The 21063-nt window shown below is 33.9% G+C and overlaps 1 protein-coding gene across 2 annotated transcripts in view; it reads right to left on the reverse strand.

Moving 5' to 3' along the window:
* LOC106646143 (arginine-hydroxylase NDUFAF5, mitochondrial) overlaps window positions 1-21063 on the reverse strand; it is a 247010-nt gene that overhangs the window by 196493 nt on the left and 29454 nt on the right. The window lies entirely within an intron of this gene.

Raw genomic sequence — 21063 nt, forward strand, 5'->3', positions numbered from 1 at the left:
TGTAAGTGTTAAATACAACAAACTTACATATATATATATATATATATATATATATATATATATATATATATAAACAATTCTTTCTTTATTTCTTATGTCTTCTGCGATAAATGTAAAGGATTTGATAGAATATTTTTCCAAAACAAAGAAACAAAACAAAATAGTAGTATAATTTTTTTTTTTTTTTTTGTTAGTATTACACACATAAAGAATAAAAAAAAAAAATTTTAAATAAAAAAGGTTCAAACAATAAAAAAAAAAAAAAAAAGAGAAGAAAAAACTGCTTGTAAGGTATTATACAACTAAAAAAATGGTCAATGGAAACGATGATGCCGATATCACAGTAGCCGAAGCGCTGATGAAGTCTCTCAATGCCAACTTCTCATTTCAGCATGCGATTAAATCCATCCCTATATTCGATGGGAAAAATATTCCACTGAAGGATTATATACAAGATGTTAGAAATGGAGAAAGCTGGGTCAGAGATGATTAAAAAGATTTATATAAAAGAGCAGTATTGCAAAATCTACGAGGTGCCACACGCATAAGCGTAAGTGGCCAAGATTTCGAAAATCTTGAAGCATTTATAACCCATTTAAAAAAAAGATATGCAACAGGAAAAACCGTTGCTTACTATCAAACTCAGCTACAGAAAGGGCGCCAACGACAAGGCCAATCGGTTGGTGAATATTATGATGATGTAAACCTACTGCTAAGCGGTGCTGAAAAAGCCTTGATGGAAGATAAAGGCAATACATACAACGCACATATGATGACCCCTATAAAAGACATGGCGTTAGACATGTTCATAAAAGGACTAGCACCTATGATAAGCCAGCAGGTAGATGCGAAAGAACCTGCTTCTCTAGCCGACGCCTTCGATTACGCGTTGAGATTGGAGAGCCGAATGAGAGCGGGTATAATTCCGGATACGCGATATCAAGGGCTACCTCGTAGTGACTTTAGAAATAATTTAAACAACTTATATCAACAGCAGAATAGGTATCCCGATCAGCCATTCTCATCACATCAAGTGGCACAAGTTAATGAACAACAGATCGACAATGAGAATAATCACGCTGATAGGCAGTATAATAATTATCAAAATTATAATAGACAATATCAACAACAAAATAATGGACAGAATTACTGTAAAAATTATCAGAATCAGGAAAGAAATTGAAATTTTCAAAATCAATCGAGAAACTCTAATTATTATCAGAATAATTTCGGACGATATAATAACGAAAATCCTAATGATAATTACACTCAAAGGAATGCTAATTTTAATCCTGGTAATAATCAAGGATACCGAGGCAGAGGTCAGAATTACAATAGGTATTCCCGAAATAATAATTATAATAGTTATAATCAACAAAGTTTTAATCCTAACTATCAAAATCAGAACTTTCAAAATCAATACCAACCAGGAGGCGATCGTTTGCCGCATCATTTAAACTCTCAGGTGGCTCACCCCAATCGTCGTTCGGAGGTGAGCCCCCAAAGACAGAATTCAACTCCTACACCGAATGTTTTAGCATAGGTAATGAAAATAGCAACAGAATTGAAACCGTCCACATTGGTACCTGCCAGGGACTTGGCGTAGACGACGAGCCTACAAGTATAAGGTTATCAATCCCAGAAGGGAAAAATCACTTTATAACACTCATGCTCGATAATGGCGCTGCCACAAATCTGATTAAATTAGATCAGTTGCACCCATATTCACGAGTAGAGACTAGTGTAATTATTAACCTTACTGGAATCACATCTCACCCAGTTTTAACTAAAGGAACAACGTATATGACCATACAAGGAAAACCTACAATTTTTCATGTGATCTCTAACGATTTTCCGATCAAAGATGGCGGTTTATTGGGTCGAAACTTTTGTAAGGAACGACGAGCCACATTATCATATTATCATGATGCTATAGTACTAGATGATGACGTAATGAACCCCATCCCTTATTTAAAAACTCTTGAGGAAATAGAGCAATTGGAAAGAGATGAAAAAGAACAAAAAACCATAAAACTCAAAAAACAAGCACAGGAAAATCAAATTTTAGCTACAACCCTTGATACTAACAAAGAGACGGAATGCCTTAAGGATAAAATTAACCAACAGAAATTTTATGACGAATACATTGTAGGCCCACCCGAAAGGTCAAATATACCTAAGTACGAAAAATTTGGAGACATAAAAGCTGATTTTCATTTTCGAGATGAGTTTGATAAATTGATCTTATCAGAAAGAGGTGAAAATCTTATGAAGGCCACTGATAATAAAACTGATAAAAGTGGGATATACAGTGAAAATAATGAATTAGTCGACCAACCCCATGCCATTGATTAGAATAAAAATACTCCTAGTGTAGAACATTGCCCTAATGAGGAACAAAAAAATACCAGTAAAGCAACTAAATATACGATTAAGGCTCGAACACGTCAAAAAGTAAGAATTAATTTAATTAATACTAATTTAACTGAAGGATACTTACCGCGAATAGATGTAGGGTGTGATAACATATATTTAGGAGAAGGAATAGTAAAAAATGAGAACGGTCAATGTAATATTATGGCAATAAATACTAATATGGATGATATTACGATTGAAATAGACCCAAGAGAAATCCTACCTTTCGAATACATTGCACCTGAATTTGATCCCGATACTAGCAGCGAACATGAAAGACCAATTGTTAAAAATAAACGAGATAGAATAAACGACCTAAAAGGACTCGTGCGCACCGGTCATTTAAACTTGGAAGAACGAGACCAAATATATCAATTGATTTCTGAATTCTCAGAAATCTTCTTGTTACCAGGAGACATTTAACCGTGTACTAACCTCGTCGCACACGAAATCCCGACGGAAAATAACATCCCTATCAACACTAAACAATATCGTCACCCACCAGTACATAGAAAAGTTTTAGAGGAACACGTAGCAAAGAAACTTAACGATGGAATAATTGAACCTTCGTCATCACCGTATAATTCACCTCTTTGGATTGTCCCTAAAAAACCTGATAGCCAGGGAAACCCAAGATGGAGGGTAGTAATTGATTTCCGAGAACTTAATAAAAAGACCATTGGTGATGCATATCCATTGACTAATATCGCAGATATTATGGACCAGTTGGGAGGAGCCGTATATTTTTCAGTTTTCGATTTGGCAAGTGGATTCCAACAAATTCCCATGGATGAACATGATAAGTATAAAACAGCATTTACGACACCCCATGGACATTACCAATATAGACGAATGCCCAAAGGCCTGAAAAACGCACCTGCCACGTTCCAACGACTAATGGATCTCATATTGAGAGGCTTATTGAATGTTGAAATGCTAGTGTATTTAGATGATATTATTATTTACGCAAAAGATCTAGTAGATCACGAGCGTAAAGTTAGGTTACTTTTCGATCGGTTAAGATCAGCGAACATGGTACTCCAACCAGATAAAGTTGAATTTTTGCGAAAAGAAGTAATATTTCTTGGGCATATAGTGAGTCAACGAGGGATTGAACCAGACCCTAAAAAGATACAAGCCGTTAGGGAATTTCCTCAACCAAAAACTATGAAAAATATTAGACAATTTTTAGGACTAGCAGGATACTATAGACGCTTTATTAAAGATTTTTCAAAAATAGCTAAACCATTATCAGATTTATTAAAAAAGGGAGAAAAATTTAAATGGACTGAAGTGCAGGAAAAGAGTTTTCAAATACTAAAGGATCACCTATGCCAAGAGCCTATTTTACAATTCCCCGACTTTAGTAAATCATTCAAGTTAACAACAGATGCATCTGACTATGCAATTGGAGCGGTATTGAATCAGGAAAAAGATGGGTTTGACCATCCTGTCGCTTACCTTTCAAGAACTTTAAATAAAGCCGAAATAAATTATTCCACGACTGAAAAGGAATGTCTAGCCGCACTATATGCAATGCACCACTTTCGTTCGTATTTATTAGGAAATAAATTCGTTCTCGTAGCCGATCATGAGCCATTGAATTGGATGCATACAAGAAAAGACCCAGGTCAGCGTTTGATGCGCTGGATGTTTAAATTCACCGACTATAAATACACTTTTAAATACAAACCAGGAAGACTCAATACCAACGCTGATGCATTATCTAGAAACCCAGTAGGACCATTTCTTTATGCAGAAAATAATATAAACAATGGATTACCATTACTCAGAGTTATGATGATGGGTCGGAAGAAAATAGAGGAAAAGAAGAAAACAGAATTACAAAGTCAGAAAAAAGAAACAGTAAGAGCACCCAAATTAACGACGATCAAACCTAAAGCATTGCCAACAACCTCGAAGGAAATAATAGGAGTAACAAAACCAAGAAGCATGACCAAATCAGAACCAGATGAACCTAAGTTGATCAAGGGTCCTGGGCGACCCCTTGGTTCAAAAACAAACAAAGAACGGCCGAAATTAGATCATAGTGTGATTGCTCAAAGAACCCGAACAAAAACATTTCCACAGCCACAGAAATCATCTACATCTCAACCGAATATATTAAGAAATGTCACTAAAAATACATGAAAAGACTCTAGCTCATTAAAAGTGAATTTTTCAGAATCAGTAGCCTCAACATCACACGCTAGCGATACGAATTTAGAAACTACAGAAATAAAACATAATAGTTCCAAAAATGAGGAAATGACACAATTACTAGTTAGAGATATAATTGACCTTGGTGCATCGTCAAGAACAAGTATGTTCTCCGAAAATGACCCAAGCGATACTGAAGAATCGTCAAGAGAAGATACTCAAATACCAGTATATGACCCTAGACGAAGTGGATTACGGCAAGAACTGACTGAAACAGAAATAGACTCAAATACGGATACTGATTCAGACTCAGATATGACAAATACTGAAATTTCCGTTACACCAATTTCACTTAGCGAAAGTTCAAGTGATGACGTTTTTGAAGACCAACCTAAAACTATGACAAATAATACTGATGAAGTTACTTATAAAGAAATAGAAGAGTTAACAAAGAGATTTAACCAAAGCCTTCAAGAATATTTGGACAAGTCTAACAACGATGATGAGCCCGAACAGGCCGATTTTTTATCAGTAACTAGATTTTCTGATGGAGATAAACTGGACCCCGAAATTCAAGACATATTAACCGAAATGGACACCTACGATCCTGATAATTTTGATGATTCTGTATTAGATGAAAGAATTGCGGATATATCAAGACGTACAACAGGTCTTGAACTCCTATTCGATGAAGAAGAAATTTTAAGAAAATATAGGACAAGTGGAAAATTATCAATTACCCCACGTATTCAGGAAAATACACCCTTAAGTTCTAGCACACCGACGCAAACGAGTACTTTTGCTACTACAAAAAACAGACGATCTGAAGCGCCGGACTTGCAACAAATAACAGAAGAAACCCCGGATAACTTAAATGAAAACAACAAACAAATAAACTGCAATGAAAATAAATCAATGAATCGAACTATTGCACCTGATTTCATGTTACTATCGGACTTATACTCTTTTCAACCCATCAATCGATACAAACAACAGCACGGAAAAGTGTATGTAAGTCTTAGTGATAGTAGCAGTAGTACTGATAATTATAAGAATGAAAATGGAGCTAAGCTAGTAAACAATGTCATTACCACCAGATATTGCCTTACATACAAAAGAGACAATATAGTTCATTTTATTAGCAAGGATTGTCAACCAGTCACATCTGTCTCAAGGCTGTTGAGATCGATAGGTGCACTGGACTTTAGCTATTTGAAATCGAAGAAACCAAGAGTTGGCCAAATTTTAATAACACCTTATGGAGGACATAATATACTATCAATCGTTATTAATGAAACGTCGACTGATTTAGTATCTTCAGAAAGTCTTACAAAAGCTTTTAAATCGCTCAAAAAAATATTATTGAGACGAAATCTTAAAATCTTCCGAATTTCAAGAAGGGGAGATCTTACAGACAAATTAGAACCTGGATTGATAACAGAAACGTTATTAACAATTTTTGATAAAACACCCATACAAATTACTGTCTGTTACGGTAAGGTTGATTTTCTGAAAATCCAAGAACGTAATGAAATAATACAAACATTACATGACAGCCCTGTTGGAGGACATAAGGGAATAAACCAAACTTACCGGAAAATAAGAGAACGGGTTTATTGGCCCGGAATGAGAAATGATATTCTCAATTATGTACGTAAATGCAGCAAGTGTCAAGAGAAAAAAATTGAACGACTAAAAACAAGAGAGCCCTTGGTACTTACAGATACACCTATTGAAGCTTTCGATAAGGTTTCCATCGATACCGTTGGTAAATAAAGAATAACACCAAATGGTAATTGCCATTTGCTGACCATACAGTGTAATTTGACTAAATATATCATATTAGTCCCTGTACCAGACCTAAGATCAAGCACTCTTGCCGATGCACTCGTACAAAATCTAATATTAGTTTATGGTGCGCCTAGAGCAATTCTATCAGATAGACATGCTACATTTATGTCTAATTTATTGGAACAACTCATGAGAACCATCAAAACCAATCATCTAACTACATCAGCATACCACCCTCAAACAAACGGATCACTAGAGCGAAGTCATGCTGCCCTAGCTGACTTTATACGAACTTACTCTGAAACATATGATGACTGGGACAACTTAGCAAAATTTGCAGCTTTCACGTATAACACGAGTGTACATGCAGCTACAAATTTTACGCCTTATGAACTAGTATTTGGGAGAGTAGCGAGGTTTCCCTTGAAGATACCTAAAGATGAAAGATTACGAACATACCCACTATATTTACAAGATCTTATAAGGCGACTTCAAGAAATGCAAATTGCGGCAGGAAATCAACAAATAAAGATGAAAGTACAAGCAAAAACAAGATATGATAAAAAATTAAAGCCTCTAAATGTTAAACCAGGAGATTACGTTTGGGTAAAGAAAGAAGTGCGTTTCCATAAATTTGATCGCTTTTATAATGAACCCCTAAAGGTTAGAACAGTTTTAGAGGGAAATAATGTGTTACTTGAAAAAACCAATGGTGAAACCATACGCAAACATACAGATAAATTAAAGCTAGTTCCCCGATAATAATATCTTGTAAGAAACATATTCTACATGTCTTCCAGAGAAAAAACACAACGATGCAGATTATATTGGCCATCTTAATGACAATAGCGTTCGAAGGCCACGCAGATTTAAACTATGCTAATCATGGCAACTATAGCATAGAACCACTTGAAACAAACCCTGGAATATACTACGAATGAATCGGTATAACAAAAATTAAGAGAGCCGATTGGAAGATTGTGATATGGCTGGATGTTAATAAATTCATATTGGAACAAACACCTACTCAAGGATTAAACGAAACTTTTCGATATTGTATTGTACAGTTTGGTTATTCTAATTGCACTCGGTATATGGAAATGGACCTCTTGAATTTAAAAATAAAGCGATTGACAAACCTCAAAGCAACACTATTGAACATAATAAATACTGTGGGAATCCATGCAGGAGATAACATTATTCCACCCCCCAGCATACGAGCAAAAAGACTGATACCTTTTGGAATTATTGGGAGTATTGCTAAAGGACTTTACGGCTTAGTCACAGAAGATGATATTAACGTTATAAACACTAACATCAACAATTTGGATACCAATCAAAAAGAATATATTAAATTGTACGAACAAAATAGCCATATTTTTGCAGCCGCATTTAAAGAACTATACAATACCACGAAACGCCATGAGCATATTTTAAAACAAGTTGCTGATATATTGACTTCAGGACAGGATTTTACTCTTGACAGATATCTGATTCATTTGTCAGCATACCTTAGAAGAACTGAGGCTACCCTAGATCACATTATTCGTTCCCATGAAGATCTGATTGACATCTTGCATTATTTACAAAGAGGTCAAGCACATCCAAAGCTATTTTCTCCAAATATATTTAGAACAGTAGCCCAGGATGTAAAGAACCTTGCGGGAAATCTAGAATTTGTAGCACCAATAGAAAACCTTTATGCTGGTGAAATAAGTACCCTAAGTAAATTAGATATTGTACATCAAGAAAATAGAACCATGGTAATATTACATTTGCCACTCGTAGATCGAACCCCTTACAATCTTTATAGACTACATCCAGTCATGATACCCCAATCTGGACAAAATGGATCTGCCTACATAAAACCGTCGTACCCTTACCTAGCAGTAGCAGCAGACCATAATTCGTATTTACGACTAAACGAAGTTACATTTAACCAATGCGATAAGACGGTATATGGTTATATGTGCTCGGCTATGGAACCGCTGAAGGAACCTTATTCTATAAACGAATGTGAAATTCTTATGTTATTACGACCTGGACCAGGAGTATTTAAATACTGTGAAATTATGTTTACGCCGAAAACCGAAAGCCAATGGATTTATTTACCAGCTGATAGTTCATGGTTATTCTCAACACCCAATGAAGAACAATTGAACATTATCTGTCCTAATAAAATGGATCAACAAGAAAGAGTAAAAGGTATAGGTCTTCTACGAATGAATGATGGATGTACGGGAAAAACTCACAGATTAACCTTAACCAGTGAACATAAGATTATCACTCAAATACAATATATCTATCAGGTAGAAGTGAACTTAAACTTAACAGTACTGCATGAACCCTTAAAAGACACTGATGACTTCCATGACGCTATAAAATCGATTCGAGAATTAAACTTTAATGAACAAGCATGGAAAGATGAAGAATTAAATGTACAAAATATAATAAATCAAATGGAGAAAATACGGACCCGAAAGTTGGAGGAAAAACAAACTTCTCTTTTTTCTTTAATACGAAATGTCTTTGAAGCTATTATTATTATGATTATAATAGCAATACTCATCAGCAAAGCAAGAAGCTGTTTCAAGAAGATTATGAAACGTAGTGTCTCGGAAAAATTTATAAAACGTACCATCAACCCCCTGAACGCAGAACCCCGAGTAACCATAAAACAAGAATCAAATGAACACGAACCAACTGAACTGTATGTTGAAATAGAAGAAAAACAAAAAATACCTAAATCATCTAAAGCTAGACCTATAATGAAGACACGGAATTTGATACTCCCACGCCATACACCTTAAAAACTGGAAATGGACTCATAAATCAATAGTAATTTGATACTATTTTCCTTCCAGGTAGAACAATGAACCCCGAATATGAAATAACAATAAAGACTAGAGTCAACATAAACCAACCTTTACATGAAGTTATCGAACAATTAAAAAATAAAGGAAATATTAAGGAAATGCACATACTTACGGATTTACATAGTTATGAACATCGAACTATAACCGCCAAATACAATAGTGATTCATTTACTAAAGTAACTGATGAAACACTAAATACAGGAGAAGAAGTTCAAACACTTTCTCCTTTTAAGATGAAATCCACTATTTGTCAAGCAGAAAAGATCTCTTCACCAACACCATCAAGAAACGACAATGATACACCAAACATTGACATTGATGAAAAAGACTTATGTGTCTTCTGCCATGGGATATAGAAGAAAAGAAAAGAGAAAGAGATTTCTTCAATCATTTCTCTTAATTTGGCACCCTAGAATATTGTTATGCCGTTAGAGATCGGCGGGGAAGATTATCCCAAGGATATGTAAAATACATGGATCCTAAAAGCGCTATTTTAGCATTGCAGAACGATGAACCCGAATATCGCACAAAGTACGCTGAACCAATTAAAAGGAGTACAAAATACAAAATGAACCGAAAATTGACTCACCAATTATGTCAACAACAAGTTGAGTTAATGACCTACCACAGACATGTGATTACATGCAGAAGACAACGCTGTACACAAACTACAGAAACGAAGTCAATCCTTACCAAAACCGTTGATCTACGAGAGAAGATCAAAAGTAGCAGAAAATGAACCCAATAATTGAACCCTACCATTCAACTAGCCACCTTCTACGTCGAATACACATCACTTAGTTCTAAGATTTTAACTTTAAGCTTTGTAAAATCAATTTTTTTCTTTCACGTATTCCTTCTTCTTAACTTCACTTTATTTTTTAATTTTATCTTTAGGATTTATATGAAGTACGTTTATTATTAGTTATAAAAAAAAAAAAATAAAAAAATAAAAAAATAAATAAAATAAAAAAAATATATATATAAATATAAATATAAATAAATAAATATAATAATTATGAAAATAATAATAATTAGGCTTTAAATTTAAAAGCGCATGTTGTATTCTATTTTAGCTGTATGTTACTCTATTGTCAAATTTTTTTTTCTCCTCTTTTGTAATATTAAGCTTTAGCATGTATTAAAACTACTTATTCAATTGTATTACAAATACGCAAATATTTCGGCATAGCATGATAAGTAATAATTGTATCTATCCATGTATTCCCTACCCATTATCCAATAGTTTCATAAACCTAATTTTATTCTCATATCTGCATTCCATACATCACTTACGAACAATAACAACACGAAGTACACTACAAGAACACTCATACATGTACAGCATCAAGTGATGATCCTCACAACATCCATCATATTTACGTTTGCAGAATTACACACACAATGGACAAACAAAACGCTAATATCATAGAAGCAACGGCTGATGGATCCCAGCTTAGCATACTGCTGCAGGGGGATTATAGTAGGCTAATGCTAAAAAAAATTCTGGAAAACTTCGGGATAGTGAGGTCCATCGAACGGGAACCCTGTGCTATGGGGTACTCAAGTTACGAAGTGACATTCCTTTCACCACGGGAGGCAGCGTTAGCGGCTGATAACCTTAATGCAGCGCCAACGCTACAGGAGCTATTCGACTCATTGTCGAATGTATCGGACGAGAGGAATTGGGCAAAGTCAACGGCACCTGTCCCCTTGCCAAATAAAAGACAAGTCAAGGTCTACAATATATCGGAAAATGGACGTTGGTTAAACATAATGACCGAAGAACCAATTGACAAGCGCCAATTGGAAACATCGCTTAACAAATTTGGTCTGATGTTATCATTAGAAGAACAGCCATGTTCGGTCCCATACACCAGCTACGAGGTCGAATATTACCAACTATGTGATGCAGCAGTTGCTGCAGCAACCTTAAATGATACAACGACCATAGAAATAGAAGACAAATCATCTTTACGAAACATCGAAGCACCAGCTAAGAATGTAGAATCAACGAAGGAAGTCAAAACCTTTAAAAAAATTAATGAAGAAGAGCTTAGTCCAATATTACGATTTGTAAGAGTAAATCGTACCGGGACTAAAATAAGCGTCATTTTAAAAAAACCTATTAACATACATTATATTATTGAATTTTTCGAAAACAAATATCCAATAGAAGATATTCATTTTTCAACCAAAAAACAAACACGGGAAGATATTGTTCCCGTTCATATAACGTATGGATCCGCTGAGTGGGCAGAAAACATGCGCCAAATAGTAGTGTATTGCATAACTCAGCAGCCAAAAAATGTATTCACAAAAAACCCGAAAACAGAAAACACGATCAAAATAAATAACGATTCAAAAGACAATGACTCACTTCCACGAAAAGTAGTATCTAAGGTACCGGCCATTATGAATCCGGATGAATACACCCGGTTGTTAATGACCTTTGGCCCTTTGAGCCATTTAAACTACTACCCATTAGATGTCAAACGCGACGATGGAAGACAGTTATACCTAAGCTTCGCTACATACTGTAACGAAGAATCGACGGAAAGGGCCCTTAAAGGACTCAAAATGTATGGGGCGAATTACTCCCAAAAAGACTCGCCAAAAAACCGTGAAATAATAACACATTCATCGTGTGGAAATTTAATATCCAAATGCCATCTTGAGGTGCACAGTCTTCTGTGCAAAACACAAATGAAATTAAAAAAGATCTGCCCATCATGCCAGGAAAATATCAACTTGGTAAAATACGACTGGCACTATAAACTATGCCTTGAGATGGGAGTGTCAGCAAATCTTGATGCACTTAATAGACTAGTAATTAACAACACAAAATCAGGGGCCAAGGAGAAGTAGAAGATGTGAAAATTCACGAATCCATTCCTTCCCTTTCTCTCAGTCCCGAATAAACAAATATAATAATTCTGTAAATTAATACTTTATTACATTACTATAAGGATTATTGTAAAATGTTTATGTTATGTAACTCATAAATGTTTACTTATAAGATAAATATAAACTAAAAAAAAAAAAAAAAAAAAAAAAAAAAAAAACCAATAAAATAATATGATATAATATATTCACCGAGGACGGTGATAGTTTTAAGAAGGGGAGGCTGTTAGGTGACGACTTGCGTAAATTAATAAATTTTCATTTTTATTCCATTTTATCCTGTTATATTTCATTCCCAATGATAAAATTTTAAGACTCTTTACAGAGTCATACTCAACGAGAGTCGTCGCCTAACAAAGCTGACTGTGAACTTCGTGGCTCTTGGAAGTGTCAAGTGACAACCGAAGCGAGCCATGAAGCCTAAACACATGAAGTCAGCAAGTACCGGCCCCATAGCAAGTAGACAAAGAAGTTTAACTAAAACTTCGTGCAAGGTGCATTTCTTTGCGCGGCGTTTTAGTTAGTAGCCCGCTGCCGCTCATCAAGTGCAGACGTAATAATTAATTTTATAAGATTAACCAGACGTTAAGTCTATTTTTTCCTTTTCTGTTTTATTTTATATGTATACTAGTAATATCAAATAAAGTGATATAAAACTAATTGGAAAAGGAATTTAAATTATTATAAAATAATAAATAACAAATAAATAAATATAAAAATAAATAATCATAAATCGACGGAAAGAGAAAGTGCAGGTCGTCAGAACTGATAATTAGCGGATAGAAAGGTAAGTTAATCTGGATATTATATTCAACACTCTACTTCTTCCTTCCTTTTAATCTTTTCTTAAACAAACAAATAGTTGGACTATCTGCTGTCCCGCAGCCTGTGAAGGAGCGTGAGACTGTAGTCCACAGTTTTTAGTTTTTGATTTGAAGCTGAAAACAAACTTAAATGACATTAAACGTTATTTAACAATCATCATCTCTATTGCACTCATACAGGTATACCTATAGGCCCTTTTCATTGCTTTTGTCAATATTTTGCACTGGTAGAAAACAACGAATTAATTTTAAAATCAGTATTATTTTTTCATCATTTTTTAAAAAGTGCTTCTTGGTGAACATGATTATTTTTAAATATGAAAATTTTACCACAATTCAAAGTTTTTCCGGGATCTTCCAACTCCATTCACTCAATTCCTGCATGTTAACCCGTTTTCAGTAAAGAGCCTACGAAGCTCGCGCAAGTGCACAATTACGTCAGGTATCAGGCATGAAAAAAAAAAAATTTTAACAAAATTTTTTATTTGCTTTTTCCTAACTTATAATATTAACTGACAAAAATGCATATTCGTAAATAAACTGTCTTTTCAATATTAAATTAAAATTATTTAGGGAAAAAAAAAAAATACTTTTTCATCATAGACAATTAAATATTATTGATATCAATCACGTATTCTTTGATGTTTCACATCTGTTGGGGGTCTCGAGACCCACACCTGGTTTTTTTCTTTTTTTTCGTCTTGGACTTCTTTACGCACGACTCGGTATTCGCGTCGTAATACACTTTGAAACAGCGCTACCACTGAGGAAATATTGGACCAGAGTCCGAACACAATGCACGGAAGTGGTTTTCTTTAATAAAATTATTAAGAATTTTGCAAATTTCTTAAGTTTGATTTTGATGTAATAAATGAAAACGAATCAATTATCATTTAAAAATTTTACTTTTAACTCGTTTTTAGTTTGTATATCAATTGTAATATTTGTTACGAAAAATTTATTAGGTTAACAGAGCTAGATTTGCTTCTACCACACAAGCAATTGACTTTGAAGCACAAAACCTCACAAAATTTCAAATTCCGAACAGCTAATAAATGTTATGCAAGATTTAAAAACTATTTTCGTAAGATACTATGCATTACAGCCAGTCCAATAATTACTGGCACCTCCTGTGGTGGCGCTGTTTCAAAAGGTTTGTTAAAACACTCCTTTGGTTTAGTTCGGTTCCGTATAGTTGGATCTGAAACCAAAATCATAAAAAAACACGCGTTCACGATCGAGTTTAGGTCAAGAACCTACCGACTCGGTTTTCCCTCTTGGTCCCATATTTTGTAACGAGAGGAGGATAGATTTCTTGTTGACATTTTGTATTTGGTTTTTATCCAGCGTTTCTCACAAACATATCACAGCGCGGATAGGAGATTAAGGGGGTTAGAGTGATACACAAAAAGTCGTAAAAATATTTAATTTTTTTTTTAAGAGAAGCACTGCTTACGTAAGAAAAATCATTAATTTTTTAGACAGTTTTTTATTATTACCAGAAAACCGGAAGTTGACAAAAGAATATGAACAGTATGTACAGAATTTACTGAGCTTAAACTGTCCCAAGTCCAAAATTGTTGATAGTATACATTCTCAAAAAAGTATTCATTTATTACCAAAAGATATTTAAAATATTGCTCAGAAGACTGAAGACAGCGATGGGGATCAGTTATCAAAAACTGTTAAACTGTTACACAAAAATGGTAAGTCAATACGAAATTTGAGAAATAGTGTATTACGACCCAAGGCCAAAAAAGTAAAAAAAGAGCGTATTCCGAAATTCGGGTGCTTGGGGCGCCTGAGAATAAATGGACAATCTGAGGCTTTTTTACTTCTAGCCGTGGGTCGTATAAGATTTTTCATATATCCGCTGCGCGTCTGGGAAATTCTCTTTCTTCCGCCCGCTGCACGTGGTATGTACATAAAATCATGTATACAACCTATGGCCAGACGTAAAGAAGCCTTACATTATCCATTTGTTATTTTTCACTTCGCCTCGGACGATAACGTCCGGACGATCTGAAAATTTTTTACTTTTATGGCCTTGGGTCGTAATATAATAGTATTCTAAAATGCCTCAACGCACACGCGCATACACCAGCGTTATCCATAGAAGCCCGTCAGCGTGACAAGCCGCTAAGAGTTCAGCAAGTAACTGTAACAACCATCAGGCACGAGTGTATACCTATAGGCGGGTAGAGGGCCGTGTGTGGAAGGGCATTAGCATTCGAGAGCGGGATCGGGAGAAAAGACAAACACTTGGCCTTCGGGCCATGGTTATTATCGTCTTACTTATTCTCATAACGCAGCGGTTCCTCTTTGCCCTGCCTGCAGCCCCTTGATCAAAGCTACGCGATTAAGAGACTCTTCTTAGCTCACTCTAAAGATTCTCACCCATGCACTCGCATAAACGGTGGTGCACTCGGCTTTTTCGGACGGTTTAAATTTTCTAGGCCGATGTATCGTTACCAGCCATTTGTGTTCTAGTCTGTTTGTTATTTTTTGAAGCCTTTGGCTTAAGGGTTTATACAAGCTGAGAAGGCTGAAATCGATTGAGCAATCAAAGCCTGCTTAGCCTTCGAGTCGCTCTAGGCTTGGCTCTAGGCATATTTGCAGAGGTAAATTTAAAAATTGAGCTAACTGACGCATTAAGCGATAGATCGGGTTGGGAGACAAAAAAAGACGAAACGCGCCATACGTTAGAGTGTTAAGCTTTCTGAGTTATGTTTTATGAAACAGCTTTTTTCCTCGTTATATGCATAATCAACTGTTTACATCGTGCATACATATAGATATGTTTGTTGAGGACTGTATTCTTCACAGTAAAAGAAATACGTAACTTTAGACGATAGAAGTTTTATAAACATTCACATAAGAAACAATTGTTAATTTCTTTATTTGAAGAGGATAGAGCAGCATATAATAAAAAATAAGAAATTGCAGTAAAAAACGTTTATGAAAAAAGCACTCAACTACCTTTTTTTATATCTGAATCATGTCACCAGGCCACAAAAAAGACGATTGAAAAAAGTTACGATAACGCGTTTTATGTGAATCAATAAATTCTTATAGGTGTTTTTATTTACTTCCAAAAAAAAAAAAAAAAAAGTACATGTACTTGATTTTATAGAGATAATGCATAAGTCACTGCGAAAGTTCTATTGAAAAGAAATTTAAGAAATAATTAATCGAGCACTTTGACTTTAAATGTTACTAAAGACAACAATTTTTTTGTAGAACTTTCATTTAAATCGAATGCTTCCATGGTAGCCTCCTTCTTGTTACAGCACAATGCGCTCTATTCCCCTAAAGCTCTTGTTTATTCTAGGTGAGACGCGTGAAATAGGTTTGATATAGGTTTGATATAGGTGAGAAGCCTGATAATACAAATTATTGTTGCATCATGCTTTTTTACAGTATTAAATGGCGCTTAATTGAAGTACTTTTTTGTAACACATAAAATGAGACAGGTCTCAGTTTTAACTGTAGCCACTTCATATTATTTCGTATGAGCTCTTTGGCGTTAGTAGTTGCGACTAATCGCAATGAGAATAACTTGAATGACTCGAATGACTGTTAAGAAAATGAAATTTTTTTATTATCAATGTGCAAAACTATTTGTATAAAATTCATAATTTTTTTACTTTTCAGACGTAAAAGTTCATGTTATTAATTCAAAAGATATTTAAAATCAAAAAGAGGAGGAAGTATTCAGAGGTCTTTTTTTCTATACTGCTGACATGAAAAAATCCCTTGCAGCATGACCAGACATAGTTTTTTTGTATACAACTTATAATTTATCAAAAACAAATATAATTCTTGTATAATTAACCATTATAGATTCAAGTGGTTTTATTTACATTGTTGGAGTTGGATTAGTAGATAATGAGGAGGCATCTACGATACTGAAATTGATGACAATTTTAAAGAACTTTAATCTCGAAGCATCTAGTCGGATTAAAACATTTATGACCGACAAAGATTTCAATAAAAGAGCGTTTCTAAAAAAAGTCTTTCCGCAAGCACACTTGTGTTAGTGTGAATTCCACGTTTTGAAGATCTTTTCTCGCACAATCAAAACTTGTAAAATTAGAGTAAGAGATCTACGGTTTTGACAAAAACTTACAGGATACTGCAGAAAAAAAATTTATTCATACACAAGAAACTTGGACTTTTCAATATCCGTCTTTAAAAACAGCTGATTTTTAGTGCAACATTGTTAAAACAATTCGGATAGTAGCGAAAATCACAAATTTGATATCGCGTGAAAACTGTAAATCATACAAAAAAGTGGTTCAGACAAAAAATGTAGCTCTTAAAAAGACCTACAAGAAAAAAAAAATAAAAATAAAATCGGTTATTTCGTTCGTCCGCGAAGCTAAAAAAACCACTAAAAATAGCGTTTTTTTCGAAGGTTAATAATGAATACTTCCTCAGAGCAAATGTTCCCGAAATAATTGGAAATTGTGTGCCTTGATGGTGTTAATAAGCCCTGAAAATTTTTAATCGATCGACTCAATAGTTTTTTCAAGAAGTTAGTTGTTTATTAAAAAGGTGCTTTTGTAGAATCGCTCTCATTTTTTTTTAAACAACTTACACTATTGATTTTGATTGGATTCTCTTCCTTAAGAGTTATTTTATCAAGTAGAAAGTGGATTTTATTAATTGCTACACATTTTATTGTTGTAAAACGCTACTGAAAAACAGGTACGTTTTGACAATATAAATAAATGAACTAACTGTTGCATTTTCAGTCGTACAACAACAGGAGTAGGCGCATATTGTAGCTGCTATTTTTCTACAAATTTACAAAAAAAAGTCGCTCTACGTAACGTAAAAGCTGAGATAATTTTTTATTTTGTTTTTATTGTATCTCAGTGAAAAATAAGTTTTTTTTTTTAATTTACACAGTGCATGCATCGAATGCTAATCTTTCTAATACTAAAATTACAGATTGATAAAACCGGCTATTGTTGCATAACGGCCTTTTCAAAAGCAATGAGCCTTTTTTTTGTATAAAATCACATACATTGTTATTATTATATTGTGCACATACAGTTATATTTTATTGTTGAAATAATCGTTGTAAAATGTTGGGTGGGGCGTAAAAAAAAAATACATCAATATATTTGCATTTGATACATTCTGCATATTTGGACATGCATACATACATCCCTGTCATTAATTAAAAAAAAAAAATTTGTTTAAAACATCCTTAGTTATCTACTATTTCTTTTTCTTCTCCTTCTTCTTCTTCTTCTTCTTTCTCAGTATATACATCAATTTCTAATGAGTCTTCTGACCCATCTAAGAAGGAATAACAACAAAATAAAAAATTATCTCAGCTTCTACGTTACGTTGAGCGACTTTTTTTTGTGTAAATTTGTAGAAAAATAGCAGCTACAATATGCACCTACTCCTGTTGTTGTACGACTGTTAATGCAACAGTTAGTTCATTTATTTATACTGTCAAAACGTACCTGTTTTTCACTAGCGTTTTACAACAATAAAATGTGTAACAATCAATAAAATCCACTTTCTACTTGATAAAGTAACTCTTAAGGAAGAGAATCCAATCAAAATCAGTAGTGTAAGTTGTTTAAAAAAAAATGAGAGCGATTCTACGAAAGCACCTTTTTAATAAACAATTGACTTTTTGAAAAAACTATTGAGTCGATCGATTTGAAATTTTCAGGGCTTATTAACACTATCAAGGCGCACAATTTCCAATTATTTCGGGAACATTTGCTCTAAGGGGGTATTTATTATTAACCTTCGAAAAAAAACGCTATTTTTAGTGGTTTTTTTAACTTTGCGGACGAACGAAATAACCGATTTTTTTTTTTTTTTTTTTTTCTCTTGTAGGTCTTTTTAAGAGCTAAATTTTTTGTCTGAACCACTTTTTTGTATGATTTACAGTTTTCACGCGATATCAAATTTGTGATTTTCGCTACTATCCGAAATGTTTTAACAATGTTGCACTAAAAATCAGCTGTTTTTGAAGACGGATATTGAAAAGTCCAAGTTTCTTGTGTATGAATAAATTTTTTTTCCGCAGTATCTGTGAGTTTTCAGAATGTGGTCCACAGCAGGTAGATCTCTTATTCTAAATAAATATAACAGCTAAAAAACGCGACGATGTTCTTAATTTACTTGATAAAATAGTAAAACGTACCTGTGCAGAGCAATATGATGTGTTATAGGAAAAATTGTGTTACTGCATCAAGATCGGTGATTGATTATTTTAATAAGAACTGGCATAATAATAGGGATGAATAGGTTCGTTATTCTTTGGATTTTTTAACTATCATAGATGACGAAATGAGCTTATGAAATCTGAGTTATCAAATGACACACTAAAAAATGAATCAGAGGATACGCAAGGGGAACCACAGAAAATCTTTATCAGCTATGTTTTACTCCAAAAGCTTTTTAAACAGTTATTATGCAACTAAAAGGACATACTCACATAAACTTCGTTGACATTAATCATACTTATAATATGTGTTATATTCAGTGTGGATATACAGTTGTGACTGCCTCCACAAGTGCTTGTGAATATATTGAGTTTTCAGAAACGAATACCCTGTAGGCATGTATTTGCAGTTAGAAAATATTTTAATTTGAATCTCTACGATGGATTGTTGTGCCCTAAAAGATGAACTAAGGAATATAATCAGAAACATCAACCAACTTTAGCTAGTTTAGACAATTTAACATCAAGGGGGTTCGAGCGATATTTTATAATTTTAGGAAGCTCTTTAAAAAATGTGTATTCATTCGTACCCAGATTATTGATGATACATCGCAATCTGAGAAAGCCTAGTTTCACCGTTTTCAAGAAATAAATTATTGAAGTTGGTCACTTATACATGGACTCTTATAGCGAGATCGTTGCAGAGACGTCGTGAAACCCACGTTTTTGTATTTAACTATGTTAATAATTTTAAAAATCGTTTAAAAAAACGATATGTTTTAGTCAATTATATAAGTAAGTAGTGTACGAAAGTTCAGACAGCCTAGCTTCACCGTTTTAGAGATATTTCAATCTTAAGTTGCAAACTTTCATGCAAAAGCAACGAAAGCTCGTCATGACGACAGACTAGTCGTTGCAAAACAGCAACGTCGCCGTACCGGTAACATTGGAATTCGTGGCACGTAGTATTAAATGTAGTACGAGAAGGTTTGAATGCAAGGAGACTTGGATTTTGAGAATAAATTATCTTGGTTATGCTTTTTAGGCAATTTATATATTTCATGAACATAAAAAACAGTAAATAAACAATTAATTGTTCTTAATATTAATAATGTTAAGTATAATTAATGATCATGAAATAAACATCAATAAAAAATAATTGAATAATTTTTTTAAACCCAAGTGATAATTTTCATTAAACTTTTCAAAAAATCTGTGACTTTTTTTTAAGCTTTTTTATCCTTAGTAACTAAAGGCTTACTTGTAATATCATTTTTTTCAGAAAATAGTTTAACAATTTCATTTTCGCTACCTTTCTTATAAATTTCTTTCCAACTATTTATGTCAAAGCCAGCTGAGGCAATCTTTTTATTTAAATCTCTAGAAATTATTGATTTTAACAAAGTTAAATCCACGCACGACATTTTCTGATTAATATGTACTTTTTGCATTAAGTCATTAAATGATTTACTATGTGTTAATAATAAATTTTCATTTGAAATTGCAATTACCAGGTCCCATAAAGTCTTTTCATATAATAGAGCTTCGTGAAATTCAGATTCCTCAGTCAAATTCAAGTAACTTCTAGCTAAATTCAGTAAACACAAAGCTCCTGGTCCTTGTTTTTCTAGCAAAGTTTTTTAAAATAATCGCATGGTATCCGAACATTTTATTACTATTGAATAATGTGACATATATATTTGGCGCTCGTAACGAATTTCCGCGCATGCGCAATATCAAGGAGTCGAGACGCTGCGACACTGCACTGTGGCGTCCAAGACCGATTGCTTTTTCTCTTCCCGCCCAGCCAGTCTCTCAACACACTCGTTCTCGTCCGTTTTCTTTTGCTAAAAGACACGTCTTTGTTTATCTTACTGTGTATTCCTTTTTCTTA

The sequence above is a fragment of the Copidosoma floridanum genome, unplaced genomic scaffold (genome assembly GCF_036245765.1).
Source record: "Copidosoma floridanum isolate Cflo_tuat_1 unplaced genomic scaffold, Cflo_Japanese_pri ptg000006l, whole genome shotgun sequence".
In the NCBI taxonomy this organism is placed as follows: domain Eukaryota; kingdom Metazoa; phylum Arthropoda; class Insecta; order Hymenoptera; family Encyrtidae; genus Copidosoma; species Copidosoma floridanum.